General features: G+C 46.6%; 1 non-coding gene and 1 pseudogene across 1 annotated transcript; both read right to left on the reverse strand.

Annotated features, from left to right (window-relative positions):
• Positions 1 to 7033: 7033 nt before the first annotated feature.
• The window catches only part of LOC116370948 (delphilin-like), a 9233-nt pseudogene continuing 1266 nt past the window's right edge, over positions 7034 to 15000 (reverse strand).
• Positions 8947 to 9022, reverse strand: trnaa-ugc (transfer RNA alanine (anticodon UGC)). The gene has a single exon. It is a non-coding gene; the product is annotated as a tRNA-Ala (tRNA).

Below are 15000 nucleotides of genomic sequence, written 5' to 3' on the forward strand. Positions count from 1 at the left end.
CAGCATATAGCTTTGACCTACCACAGTATCTACAGTATATTGGCCTATTGTACTTCAAACAATGTTTATGCAGGTTGCTTAGAAAAAAACATTTATCTGGTTTTTTAACCAGAAGGTAATTATATAAAATTATTACAGCATTTCCACACTCAAAAGGTGTCTTTCGAAAATGTAACTTGCAATTCAAATGATAAAAAAATAAGTGTTTTGTCTCACATAATTTGTTGTCCTTCTGGTGTCAGTCAATCCAGAAAATTGCAAGAACTTTGAAACACGAGCAATGGACATTGGACTGGTGGAAATCTGTCCTTTGGTCTGATGAGTCCAAATTTGAGATTTTTGGTTCTAACCGCTGTGTCTTTGTGAGACGCAGAGTAGGTAATGGATGATCTCCGCATGTCTGGTTCCCACCATGAAGCATTGAGGAGGAGGTGTGATGGTGCTCTGCTGGTGACACTGTCAGTGATTTGTTTTTCGAATTCAAGGAACACTTGACCAGCATGGCTACCACAGTATTCTGCAGCGATACGCCATCCCATCTGGTTTGCGCTTACTGGGACTATCATTTGTTTTTCAACAGGACAATGACCCAACACACCTCCAGGCTATGTAAGAAGGAGAGTGATGGAGTGGCTGCTTCAGATGACCTTTTTCTTAAAGTTCATTTGTGGAATTTCTTTCCTTCATAATGTGTTTGAGCCAATCAGTTGTGCTGTGACAAGGTAGGTGGGTGTGTGTGTGGGGAGGGGGGTATACAGAAGATAGCCCTATTACAGAAGATAGCCCTATTACAGAATAGCCCCGTTACAGAAGATAGCCCTACCAAGTCCATATTATGGCAAGAACATCTCAAATAAGCAAAGAGAAACGACAGTCCATCATTACTTTCAGACATGGTCAGTCAATACGGAAATGTCAAGAACTTTAAGGCACACTTAACCAGCATGCCTACCACAGCATTCTGCAGCGATACACCATCCGATCTGGTTTGGACTTACCCTAACCCTGTTTTTCAACAGAACAATGACCCAACACACCTCCAGGCTGAGTAAGGGCTATTTTATCAAGAAGGAGAGTGATAGAGTGCTGCATCAGATGACCAGGACTCCACAATCACCCAACCTCAATCAAATTGAGATGGTTTGGGATGAGTCGGACTGCAGAGTGAAGGAAAAGTAGCCAACAAGTGCTCAGCATATGTGGGAACTCATTTAAGTCTGTTATGTTTTTTTTGGTTACTACATGATTCCATATGTGTTATTTCATAGTTTTGATGTCTTCAATATTATTCTACAATGTAGAAAATAGTAAAACTAAAGAAAAACCCTTGAATGAGTAGATGTTCAAAAATGTTGGACCGGTAGTGTATGTGGGAACTCCTTCAAGACTGTTGGAAAAGCATTCCAGGTGTATCTGGTTGAGAAAATGCCAATAGTGTGCAAAGCTGTCATCAAGGCAAAGGGTGACTACTTTGAAGAATCTCAAATATAAAATATATTTTGATTTAACACTTTTTTTGTTAATACATGATTCCATATGTGTTATTTTATAGTTGTGATGTCTTCACTATTCTACAATGTAGAAAATATTAAAAATAAAGAAAAACCCTTGAACGAGTAGACATGTCCATACTTTTGACTGGTACTGTATATACACACTCTGGAGACATGCTTGGCCAGTCCATCACCTTTACCCTCAGCTTCTTTAGCAAGGCAGTGGTCGTCTTGGAGGTGTGTTTGGGGTCGTTAACATGTTGGAATACTGCCCTGCGGCCCAGTCTCCGAAGGGAGGGGATCATGCTCTGCTTCAGTATGTCACAGTACATGTTGGTATTCATGGTTCCCTCAATGAACTGTAGCTCCCCAGTGCCAACAGCACTCATGCAGCCCCAGACCATGACACTCCCACCACCATGCTTAACTGTAGGCAAGACACACTTGTCTTTGTACTCCTCACCTGGTTGCCGCCACACACGCTTGACACCATGACCACAAATTTAACTAACACTACTCCCCATTCACACACCTGAGATCTTGTAACACTAACAAGTCACATGACAAAATGTGTCATTCTCCAATACTTGGTTGGACCTTAAAAAGGTACTGGGATTAGTGTGGTGTGTGAAGAATCCAATACTTTAACCTGTACATGGTACACATTTAAAAAAAAATGTTATCTTTATTTAACTAGGCAAGTCAATTAAGAGCAAAATTCTTATTTTCAATGACGGCCTAGGAACAGTGGGTAACTGCCTTGTTCAGGGGGCAAAACGACAGATTATTACCTTGTCAGCTCAAGGATTCGATCTTGCAACCTTTCGGTTACTAGTCCACTAGGCTACCTGCTGCCCCAAATCCACGTTATTGTGGGAGCACCTCCTCTAAGGAGGATGAATCAGAATGTTTGAGAAGGTTTGAATCCTAAGAAACCTGCCTACACTTTAAAGTAACATAGACCAGCATAGCTACAGTAGTAGGTCAAAGCTGTGTGCTGGAAAAACCTTGGTAGAGCATGGGTGGAGTAGGCATTGATGTGCTGGAAAACCATGGTAGAGCATGGGTGGAGTAGGCATTGTGGTGGCTGGAAAACCTTGGTAGAGCATGGGTGGAGTAGGCATTGATGTGCTGGAAAACCTTGGTAGAGCATGGGTGGAGTAGGCATTGATGTGCTGGAAAACCTTGGTAGAGCATGGGTGGAGTAGGCATTGTGGTGCTGGAAAACCTTGGTAGAGCATGGGTGGAGTAGGCATTGTGGTGCTGGAAAACCTTGGTAGAGCATGGGTGGAGTAGGCATTGATGTGCTGGAAAACCTTGGTAGAGCATGGGTGGAGTAGGCATTGTGGTGCTGGAAAACCTTGGTAGAGCATGGGTGGAGTAGGCATTGATGTGCGGAAAACCTTGGTAGAGCATGGGTGGAGTAGGCATTGTGGTGCTGGAAAACCTTGGTAGAGCATGGGTGGGAGTAGGCATTGTGGTGCTGGAAAACCATGGTAGAGCATGGGTGGAGTAGGCATTGTGGTGCTGGAAAACCATGGTAGAGCATGGGTGGGAGTAGGCATTGTGGTGCTGGAAAACCATGGTAGAGCATGGGGTGGAGTAGGCATTGTGGTGCTGGAAAACCTTGGTAGAGCATGGGTGGAGTAGGCATTGTGGTGCTGGAAAACCTTGGTAGAGCATGGGGTGGAGTAGGCATTGTGGTGCTGGAAAACCATGGTAGAGCATGGGTGGAGTAGGCATTGTGGTGCTGGAAAACCATGGTAGAGCATGGGTGGAGTAGGCATTGTGGTGCTGGAAAACCATGGTAGAGCATGGGTGGAGTAGGCATTGTGGTGCTGGAAAACCATGGTAGAGCATGGGTGGAGTAGGCATTGTGGTGCTGGAAAACCTTGGTAGAGCATGGGTGGAGTAGGCATTGTGGTGCTGGAAAACCTTGGTAGAGCATGGGTGGAGTAGGCATTGTGGTGCTGGAAAACCTTGGTAGAGCATGGGTGGAGTAGGCATTGTGGTGCTGGAAAACCTTGGTAGAGCATGGGTGGAGTAGGGCATTGTGGTGCTGGAAAACCTTGGTAGAGCATGGGTGGAGTAGGCATTGATGTGCTTGTGCATTTCCTTTCTTTTCGGCTTCAAACCAATGCCTACTTCTCACATAAAACAGATTTTTTGTTTTGATATATATATACACACACACACACATACGGTGGGGAGAACAAGTATTTGATACACTGCCGATTTTGGAGGTTTTCCTACTTACAAAGCATGTAGAGGTCTGTACATTCTATCATAGGTACACTTCGACTGTGAGAGACGGAATCTAAAACAAAAATCCAGAAAATCACATTGTATGATTTTAAGTAATTAATTTGCATTTTATTGCATGACATAATTATTTAATACATCATAAAAGCAGAACTTAATATTTGGTACAGAAAACCTTTGTTTGCAATTACAGAGACCATACATTTCCTGTAGTTCTTGACCAGGTTTGCACACATTGCAGCAGGGATTTTGGCCCACTCCTCCATACAGACCTTCTCCAGATCCTTCAGGTTTCGGGGCTGTCACTGGGCAATACGAAGTTTCAGCTCCCTCCAAAGATTTTCTATTGGGTTCAGGTCTGGAGACTGGCTAGGCCACTCCAGGACCTTGAGATGCTTCTTACGGAGCCACTCCTTAGTTGCCCTGGCTGTGTGTTTCGGGTCGTTGTCATGCTGGAAGACCCAGCCACAACCCATCTTCAATGCTCTTACTGAGGGAAGGAGGTTGTTGGCCAAGATCTCGCGATACATGGCCGCATCAATCCTCCCCTCAATACAGTGCAGTCGTCCTGTCCCCTTTGCAGAAAAGCATCCCCAAAGAATGATGTTTCCACCTCCATGCTTCACGGTTGGGATGGTGTTCTTGGGGTTGTACTCATCCTTCTTCTTCCTCCAAACACGCCGAATGGAGTTTAGACCAAAAAGCTCTATTTGTGTCTCATCACGCCACATGACCTTCTCCCATTCCTCCTCTGGATCATCCAAATGGTCATTGGCAAACTTCAGAAGGGCCTGCACATGTGCTGGCTTGAGCAGGGGGACCTTGCGTGCGCTGCAGGATTTTAATCCATGACAGCGTAGTGTGTTACTAATGGGTTTCTTTGAGACTATGGTCCCAGCTCTCTTCAGGTCATTGACCAGGTCCTGCCGTGTAGTTCTGGGCTGATCCCTCACCTTCCTCATGATCATTGATGCCCCACGAGGTGAGATCTTGCATGGAGCCCCAGACCGAGGGTGATTGACCGTCATCTTGAACTTCCATTTTCTAATAATTGCGCCAACACTTGTTGCCTTCTCACCAAGCTGCTTGCCTATTGTCCTGTAGCCCATCCCAGCCTTGTGCATGTCTACAATTTTATCCCTGATGTCCTTACACAGCTCACTGGTCTTGGACTTTGTGGAGAGGTTGGAGTCTGTTTGATTGAGTGTGTGGACAGGTGTCTTTTATACAGGTAACGAGTTCAAACAGGTGCAGTTAATACAGGTAATGAGTGGAGAACAGGAGGGCTTCTTAAAGAAAAACGAACAGGTCTGTGAGAGCCGGAAATCTTACTGGTTGGTAGGTGATCAAATACTTATGTCATGCAATAAAATGCAAATTAATTACTTAAATTCATACAATGTGATTTTCTGGATTTTTGTTTTAGATTCCGTCTCTCACAGTTGAAGTGTACCTATGATAAAAATTACAGACCTCTACATGCTTTGTAAGTAGGAAAACCTGCAAAATCGTCAGTGTGTCAAATACTTGTTCTCCCCACTGTATATACACACATATATATATACACACACGTGTATATATATATACACAGTAGAAGTCAGAAGTTTACATACACCTTAGCCAAATACATTTATACTCAGTTTTTCACAATTCCAGACATTTAATCCTAGTAAAAATTCCCTGTTTTAGGTCAGTTAGGATCACCACTTTATTTTAAAAATGTGAAATGTCAGAATAATAGTAGAGAGAATTATTTATTTCAGCTTTTATTTCTTTCATCACATTCCCAGTGGGTCAGAAGTTTACATACACTCAATTAGTATATTGTAGCATTCATTGCCTTTAAATTGTTTAACTTGGGTCAAACGTTTTGGGTAGCCTTCCACAAGCTTCCCACAATAAGTTGGGTGAATTTTGGCCCATTCCTCCAGACAGAGCTGGTGTAACTGAGTCAGGTTTGTAGGCCTCCTTGCTCGCACACACTTTTTCAGTTCTGCCCACAAATGTTCTATGGGATTGAGGTCAGGGCTTTGTGATGGCCACTCCAATACCTTGACTTTGTTGTCCTTAAGCCATTTTGCCACAACTTTGGAAGTATGCTTTGGGTCATTGTCCATTTGGAAGACCCATTTGCGAACAAGCTTTAATTTCCTGACTGATGTCTTGAGATGTTGCTTCAATATATCCACAAAATTTTCCTTCCACTTGATGCCATCTATTTTGTGAAGTGCACCAGTCCCTTCTGCAGCAAAGCACCCCCACAACATGATGCTGCCACCCCCGTGCTTCACGGTTGGGATGGGGTTCTTCGGCTTGCAAGCCCCCCCCTTTTTCCTTCAAACATAACGATGGTCATTATGGCCAAACAGTTCTATTTTGTTTCATCAGACAAGATGACATTTCTCCAAAAAGTATGATCTTTGTCCCCATTTGCAGTTGCAAACCGTAGTATGGCTTTTTTATGGCGGTTTTGGAGCAGTGGCTTCTTCCTTGCTGAGCGGACTTTCACGTTATGACGATATCGTACTCATTTTACTGTGGATATAGATACTTTTGTACCTGTTTCCTCCAGCATCTTCACAAGGTCCTTTGCTGTTGTTCTGGGATTGATTTGCACTTTTTGCACCAAAGTACGTTCATCTCTTGGAGACAGAATGCGTCTAGTTCTTGAGCGGTATGACGGCTGCGTGGTCCCATGGTGTTTATACTTGTGTACTATTGTTTGTACAGATGAACGTGGTAACTTCAGGCGTTTGGAAATTGCTCTCAAGGATGAACCAGACTTATGGAGGTCTAGAATTTATTTTCTGAGGTCTTGGCTGATTTCTATTGATTTTCCCATGATGTCAAGCAAAGAAGCAATGAGTTTGAAGGTAGGCCTTGAAATACATCCACAGGTACACCTCCAATTGACTCAAATGATGTCAATTAGCCTATCAGAAACTTCTAAAGCCATGACATAATTTTCTGGAATTTTCCAAGCTGTTTAAAGGCACAGTGTATGTCAACTTAGTGTATGTAAACTTCTGACCCACTGGAATTGTGATACAGTGAATTATAAGTGAAATAATCTGTCTGTTACAAACTGTTGGAAAAATTACTTGTGTCATGCACAAAGTAGACGTCCTAACCAACTTGCCAAAACTATAGTTCGTTAACAAGAAATTTGTGGAGTGGTTGAAAAACGAGTTTTAATGACTCCAACCTAAGTGTATGTAAACTTCTGACTTCAACTGTATATATATATATACAGTTGAAGTCAGAAGTTTACATACAGTATATATATATAAGTAATCACTAAGTCATGCAAGACAAGCAGCTTGCTGTCTTTGTCAAACATATCATAATCAACCATATAATGCTCTATACAGATGTGCATCTATACGACCCTACCTCCTCGTAGTCGTTTTCGGGTGACAGGAAATCGTCTACAATGGCGACCCTCTGACCCAGCTGTTCGCTCAGTGCGTCCAGGAACCGGTCTGTATCAGAGGAGCGCGGCGGATGAGAGAAAGTGTAGCGCCTCTTATTGAGACGGGCATGGGAGGGTGGGCTGGCAGGGTAGTCGGGGGGCGAGGGAGGGGGGCTGTCTAGGCTGATGTAGGGGTTGGACTCGGCACTGGTCTGGGAGGTGAGACCTGGGGGGTAGAACTGGACCGGGGCAGGGGGGCTAGGGAGGGGCTCCTGCCAGGCGGAGGGAGGTGGTGGGGGGCCCTTACGGCTACCTGTGGAGAGGAACAATGACATCACTGCTCCTGTAGAGAAGAACATCTACCATTACATTGATCTAACTATTCTATTGACCAAGGGTTGTAGATCACGCTAATTCACAATACATGGTCTATTCATTTCTGCTGTTCTAACTATTTGGTTGGATGTTTTTATACCCAGTAGCTACCTGTGTTTGTGAACATATTCACACTCCACTGACTAACAGAGAGATAGGTGGACTCAACTCAAACTAGAAGACTACATGTGTCAGGCAAGCTGAAATTCACATTTCAACCTGTTTGTAATGATGTTATTTTAACCAGATTTCAACCTGTTTGTATTGACGTTATTTTAACCAGATTTCAACCTGTTTGTATTGATGTTATTTTAACCAGATTTCAACCTGTTTGTATTGACGTTATTTTAACCAGATTTCTACCTGTTTGTAATAATGTAATATTTTTTTTACCCCTTTTTCTCCCCAATTTCCTGGTATCCAATTGGTAGTTACAGTCTTGTCTCATCGCTGCAACTCCCATACGGACTCGGGAGAGGCGAAGGTCGAGAGCCGTGCATCCTCCGAAACACAACCCAACCAAGGCGCACTGCTTCTTGACACAATGCCCACTTAACCCGGAAGCCAGTCGCACCAATGTGTCAGAGGTACAACTGGCGACCGTGTCAGCGTGCACTGTGCCGGCCCGCCACAGAAGTCGCTAGTGCGCGATGGTGACAAGGACTTCCCCTAACCCGGACGACGCTGGGCCAATGGTGCCGCGCCCCACGGGTCTCCTGATCGCAGGCAGCTGCGACAGAGCCTGGACTCGAACCCAGAATCTCTAGTTGCACAGCCTTAGACCACTGCGCCACTCGAGAGGCCCTAATGACGTAATTTTAACCAAATTTTCCTGGATGCGTCATGATTAACAACACTTCAAGTAAAATGTTACCGGTTGGAGTAGATACCTGTGTTAGCGTGCATGGACGGAGAGCCTGCGTGTTCGAGGACCTCCAGCTCTACCAGACTGTCCGCCGGAGGAGGAGCGCGAGCCTTCAGAGACTTGGACCTCTTCCCTGAGTACACGTTCTCCAGCTCAGCATACACCGCAGACAGCTAGACAGAGAGAAGATATGCCCTTTCATAACGACACAGATAGATGAGATAAAAGCCAGAAAATAAGAGGAAGGAGGAAACAACCTAGATCAGTGGTCACTAGTCCTAGTTCCCAAGAGCCAATGAGTGTACAGGCTTTTGTTTCAGCCTGACAGTGACACACCTGCTTAAATTAATGAGCCACTCACTGGGTTCTTGAGTAATTGAAGCCAGTGTGTTTTATAGTGCTGGACCAGAGGAAAAAGATGCAGACCTGGACTAGTGAGCACTGTTTTAGTCATCCTTATTCTAATATATCCCATTTAGCAGACGCTTTTGTCCAAAGCGACTTACAAGTCGGCTGGGGCCACTACTTTTACATATGGGTGGCCCCAGCGGGAATCGAACCCACGACGCTTGGCGTTGCAAGCGCCATGCTCTACCGACTGAGCCACACAGGACCACTTCTCTCAGTCTCACTTGGGTACCCACGTTGGTGAGGTTGTTGGGGGTCTCTGGGAGGGACGTCCCGTCTCCTGACTGTCTCTCTCCTGGAGCCAGCCTCATCCCCATCTCCACTGGATCAGTACGGATCCCTACAGGAAACATGCTGCATTAGGTTTCAGGCATTCCAAAAAAATATGTATTTCTCCATACCCATTCACTTGACTGGGTAGGTTTAAGCAAAAGCTCCACCTAGTGTCAGAAATATTTATTTCATGCTACTTTTGACAATACTGATGATGATGGTGATAATAATGACGATGATGATGACGATGATATTGCCACTGATAGTAATGATGGTGCTACTTCTACTGGTGATGAAGATGATGATGAAGGACAAAGACAAACGCAAGTACCCATCCCCAGGTGAGTGCCGATGATGAGGTCGTCAGAGCTCCGCCCACGCATGCTGGCCCTGTAGGCGGTTCCTGTCACTCTCATGGAGCTGCTACGGCGATGGGGCTCGGGGGCGGGCTCTGGCTCAGGTGGGGGGGCTGGCGCTAGAATACACACAGCGTGTGTATGTCAGTGTACACACACACGCAGACACACTGGCACAATCACAAATTTACCTTGTCTTTCACATCTCCACATACACCCACCAAAATCACAAATGTACACGTAGATATCACATTTACTCACATAAGCACACACACAACCACACTTCCCACAACCCACCTGCAGCCTTGTAACCGAGGAAACGTGAAATCTTGCTCTGGCAGTGCTCCTGCTCTTCGTAGGTCAGAAGCTGGTAGACAAACCGCCAGATCACCTGCTTGGCTGGCGTGTCCAACACCGGGAACACGTCCACAATCAGAGTGTCAACATTCCTGTCGCCACGTAGGAGGGGGCAGGGTTAGGGTATTCTGGCTGTCTAATAATTGGTCATGCTAATACAATGGTCTTACAGAACATTGCATAAAGAGAAAATGATGGTAACTTACTCTAGACAGCATAATTATAGGGCGGAAGTTTCTGTACCATGTTCTCTCAAACCAGTAGGTTATCTCTTCTTTCACTCTCAATCTCGCTTTCAATCTCTCAACATATTTAGTTTCTTTCTCTGATTTCTCTCACTTTCTCACACTCTACCTCCCTTCCTATCCTTCCCTCGCTCCCCCTCTATCTCCCTTCCTATCCTTCCCTCACTCCCCCTCTACCTCACTTCCTGTCCTTCCCACCCTCCCCCTCTACCTCCCTTCCTCTTCTTCCCTCCCTCCCCCTCTATCTCCCTTCCTATCCTCCCCTCCATCTCCCTTTCTCTCCTTCCCTCACTCCCCCTCTACCTCCCTCCCTTCCTATCCTTCCCTCCCTCCCTTACTATCCTTCCACCCTCCCCCTCTACCTCCCTTCCTATCCTTCCTTCCCTCCCTCCCCCTCTACCTCCCTTCCATCCCTCCCCCGCTACCCTCCCTCCCTATCCTTCCCTCACTCCCCCTCTACCTCCCCTCCCTCCCTCCCCCTCCCCCTCTCCTTCCCTCCCTCCCTCCCCCTCTACCTCCCTTCCCTCCCTCCCCTTCCCCCTCTGCTCCCTTCCTATCCATCTCTCCCTCCCTCCCCCTCTACCCTCCCTTCCTATCCTTCCCACCCTCCCCCTCTACCTCCCTTCCCTCCCTCCCTCTCTACCTCCCTTCCTATCCTTCCATCCCTCCCCCTCTACCTCCTGTCCTATCCTTCCCCCCCTCCCTCCCTACCCTCCCTCCCCCTCTACCTACCTCCCTTCCTTTCCTTCCTTCCCTCCCTCCCTCCCTCCCTCCCTCCCTCCCCCTCTACCTCATTTCCTATCCTTCCCTCCCTCCCTCCTACCTCCCTTCCTATCCTTCACTCCCTCCCCCGCTACCTCCCTCCCTATCCTTCCCTCACTCCCCCTCTACCTCCCTTCCCTCCCTCCCCCCTCCCCTCTCCCTCCCTTCCTATCCTTCCCTCCCTCCCTCCCCCTCCCCCTCTACCTCCCTTCCTATCCATCCCTCCCTCCCTCCCCCTCTACCTCCCTTCCTATCCTTCCCACCCTCCCCCTCTACCTCCCTTCCCTCCCTCCCCCTCCCCCTCTACCTCCCTTCCTATCCTTCCCACCCTCCCCCTCTACCTCCCTTCCTATCCTTCCCTCCCTCCCCCTCTACCTCCTGTCCTATCCTTCCCTCCCTCCCTCCCTACCCTCCCTCCCCCTCTACCTACTTCCCTTCCTTTCCTTCCTTTCCTTCCTTCCTTCCTTCCTTCCTTCCTTCCTTCCTTCCTTCCTTCCCTCCCTCCCTCCCTCCCTCCCTCCCTCCCTCCCTCCCTCCCTCCCTCCCTCCCTCCCTCCCTCCCTCCCTCCCTCCCTCCCTCCCTCCCTCCCCCTCTACCTAATTTCCTATCCTTCCCTCCCTCCCTCCTACCTCCCTTCCTATCCTTCACTCCCTCCCCCTCTACCTCCCTTCCTATCCTTCCCCCCCTCCCCCTCCTCCCCTCCCTCCCCCTCACCTTCCTTCCCTCCCTCCCTCCACCTCTACCTCCCTTCCTATCCTTCCCTCCCTCCCCCTCACCTATGCTGGAAGAAGCTCTCAAGGGCCTTGCAGATGGTGTATCTCTCCTGGATGGTGAGCAGGTGCTCCAGCTGCTGTCCGAAGGTGCGCCCCTGGACCCTGATAGAGGGAGGCAGGATCTCAGCCACCCACTGCAGGGAGTTGAGCACTGGGGAGCGGGGCACGCCTCCACCCGGGGACGCCCTTCCTGGCCCTCCTGGCTGCTCTGGCTCAGGTAGCGTGAAGGTGGGGGGTCCTTCCTCCACGACCAGGGTGGGCATGGCACCGCTGCCCTGTAGCATGGAGACGACCTTCTCATGGGAACAACTCCTTCAGACACATATAGAGATACAGAGATAGTGTCATTAAACTACAGACTCTCGACCATGATCACTACTACGCTCTTAGAAAAAAAGATGCTATCTAGAACCTAAAATGGTTCTTTGGTTGTCCCCATAGGAGAACCCTTTGAAGAACCTGTTTTGGTTCCAGGTAGAACCCTTTTGAGTTCCATGTAGAACCCTTTAAACAGAGGGTTCTATAATGAACCCAAAAGAGTTCTACATAGAACCAAAAAGGGTTCTGCCTGGAACCAAAAAGGGGATTCTCCTATGGGGACTAGCCAGAGAACCTTTTTGGAACAATATTTTCTAAGAGTGTACTATACATCCCTATACAGTAGCATGGACACCACATTCTAATGGAAACAAGTAAAACGCCCGGAAACAAAACCTTATATTGAAGTCTCTATACAACAGTATCTAAGGCTCTGGTCCCTACCACAAACTACCACTGCAGAGGAAACTACTCTGCTGTTTATCCACACTCTAAGTTATTAACAAATGAATTCAATACAACACAGCTGTCAGGTAATGTTTGTCCATTCATCTATTAAAGGACTACACTACAACAGTGTGAGATATGAACATTGGTTTCAAAATCAAAATCCACACAAAGCATGCAGTTAGCTAGAGCACTAGCCTGAATTAAATACAAGTGGAGGTTGGCTTGACAACATACAAACAAACGTAAATGAACCAGTAAATCATTTGTTTCTATATAAAATGATTAAGTCTAATTTAGAATGCTGTCTAACCGCATGTCAAGTCCATTGAGGAACAGGATGCGGTCTCCAGGTTTGAGCCCCGCCTTATCTGCTGGACTCCCTGGAGAGGGAGAGAGAGGGAGAGAGAGGGAGAGAGGGAGAGAGGGAGAGAGAGAGAGAGAGAGAGAGAGGGAAGAGAGAGAGAGAGGGAAGAGAGAGAGGGAAGAGAGAGAGGGAAGATTGAGAGGGAAGAGAGAGAGAGAGGGAGAGAGGGAGAGGGAGAGAGGGAGGGAGAGAGAGAGAGAGAGAGAGAGAGAGAGACACAATATAGGCTACAGAGTCTGTGGTCTGTGCTCACAGATGGACCTCCAGAAAGCCAGTGAACCCTGTGGCAACACAATGTCTACACAGCAACATTAAAAAAAAATTATTTACCTTTATTTAACTAGGCAAGTCAGTTAAGAACAAATTCTTATTTTCAATGACGGCCTAGAAACAGTGGGTTAACTGCCTGTTCAGGGGCAGAACGACAGATTTGTACCTTGTACCTTTCGGTTACTAACGCTCTAACCACTAGGCTACACACACTGCTCTAAGCAACCTACCTGGGATGACTGAGTCGATCCAGACAGGTGCATGGCCCCTGAGGGTGAATCCAAAACTTAGGTTCCCTTTGCAGACTCTCACCGTCCTGCAGTACAGATAGAAACACAACACACATGAATTGATATGGCCTTGGTAAGATGTCTCACTCACCCTAAACCTTGGTAAGATGTCTCACTCACCCTAACCCTTGGTAAGATGTCTCACTCACCCTAAACCTTGGTAAGATGTCTCACTCCCCCTAACCCTTGGTAAGATGTCTCACTCACCCTAACCCTTGGTAAGATGTCTCACTCACCCTAACCCTTGGTAAGATGTCTCACTCACCCTAACCCTTGGTAAGATGTCTCACTCACCCTGACCCTTGGTAAGATGTCTCACTCACCCTAACCCTTGGTAAGATGTCTCACTCACCCTAACCCTTGGTAAAGTGGTTCACTAACCCTAACCCTTGGAAAGATGTCTCACTCACCCTAACCCTTGGTAAAGTGGTTCACTAACCCTAACCCTTGGTAAGATGTCTCACTCACCCTAACCCTTGGTAAAGTGGTTCACTAACCCTAACCCTTGGTAAAGTGGTTCACTAATCCTAACCCTTGGTAAAGTGGTTCACTAACCCTAACCCTTGGTAAAGTGGTTCACTAACCCTAACCCTTGGTAAAGTGGTTCACTAACCCTAACCCTTGGTAAAGGGGTTCACTAACCCTAACCCTTGATAAGGTGGTTCACTAACCCTAACCCTTGGTAAAGTGGTTCACTAACCCTAACCCTTGGTAAAGTGGTTCACTAACCCTAACCCTTGGTAAAGGGGTTCACTAACCCTAACCCTTGGTAAAGTGGTTCACTAACCCTTGGTAAAGTGCTTCACTAACCCTTGGTAAAGTGCTTCACTAACCCTAACCCTTGTTAAAGTGGTGTACTAACCCTTGTTAAAGTGGTTCACTAACCCTTGGTAAAGTGGTTCACTAACCCTAACCCTTGGTAAAGTGGTTCACTAACCCTTGTTAAAGTGGTTCACTAACCCTTGGTAAAGTGGTTCACTAACCCTTGGTAAAGTGGTTCACTAACCCTTGGTAAAGTGTCTCTCACGCTTTAGGGAACAGACTGGTGAAATGACATGGAACAGAACATGTGAAAGTGATTGAAAAAGGACAGCTGTAGCCATGTGTCATTGTGTCCCCCAACCTGCACCCCCACCCTGCCTCAAAATATGGCTTGTTACCATAGAAACTCCTCTGGGTAATACTTGGGATTAGTATGTCATCTAAAAATGAGGTTGAATTGTCTCATTTAAAACCTATTAGAGTTGATGGAGGGTCTGCAGTAAACACTCTCCATTTCAGGTGTAAACAAATAAAAACATGCAGTTGGAAAGTAATAATGAGGTTACAACTACTCTACCTGCTGTACTGAAATACATATATCACTTCAGTGATTGGATTCATGTAAAAGGAACATTTTCAGAGATTGTGTCCCAAATTGCAGCCTATTCCCTATTTATTGCACTACTTTTGACCAGGGTCCATATGGCTATAGTCAAAAGTAGTCCACTACGTAGGGAATAGGGTACCATTTGGTACACATTCAGAGTCTTGTACACTAGTTACTTTATATCCACAGCCAGAGTGAACAGCCCACCCTGCATTCACTTAAACATAGACACTCCATCCCCGAGGGATAATGTTGCTTCATTACTTGTTTGGCTAAGTTTGGCCCACAGAAAAAGATGGGCATTCTGTGGAATTATTTGGATGATTTATTTATTTAGTCTGTTTGTTTCTCTCTCTA

This window comes from Oncorhynchus kisutch, unplaced genomic scaffold, assembly GCF_002021735.2.
Source record: "Oncorhynchus kisutch isolate 150728-3 unplaced genomic scaffold, Okis_V2 scaffold2857, whole genome shotgun sequence".
Lineage (NCBI taxonomy): Eukaryota > Metazoa > Chordata > Actinopteri > Salmoniformes > Salmonidae > Oncorhynchus > Oncorhynchus kisutch.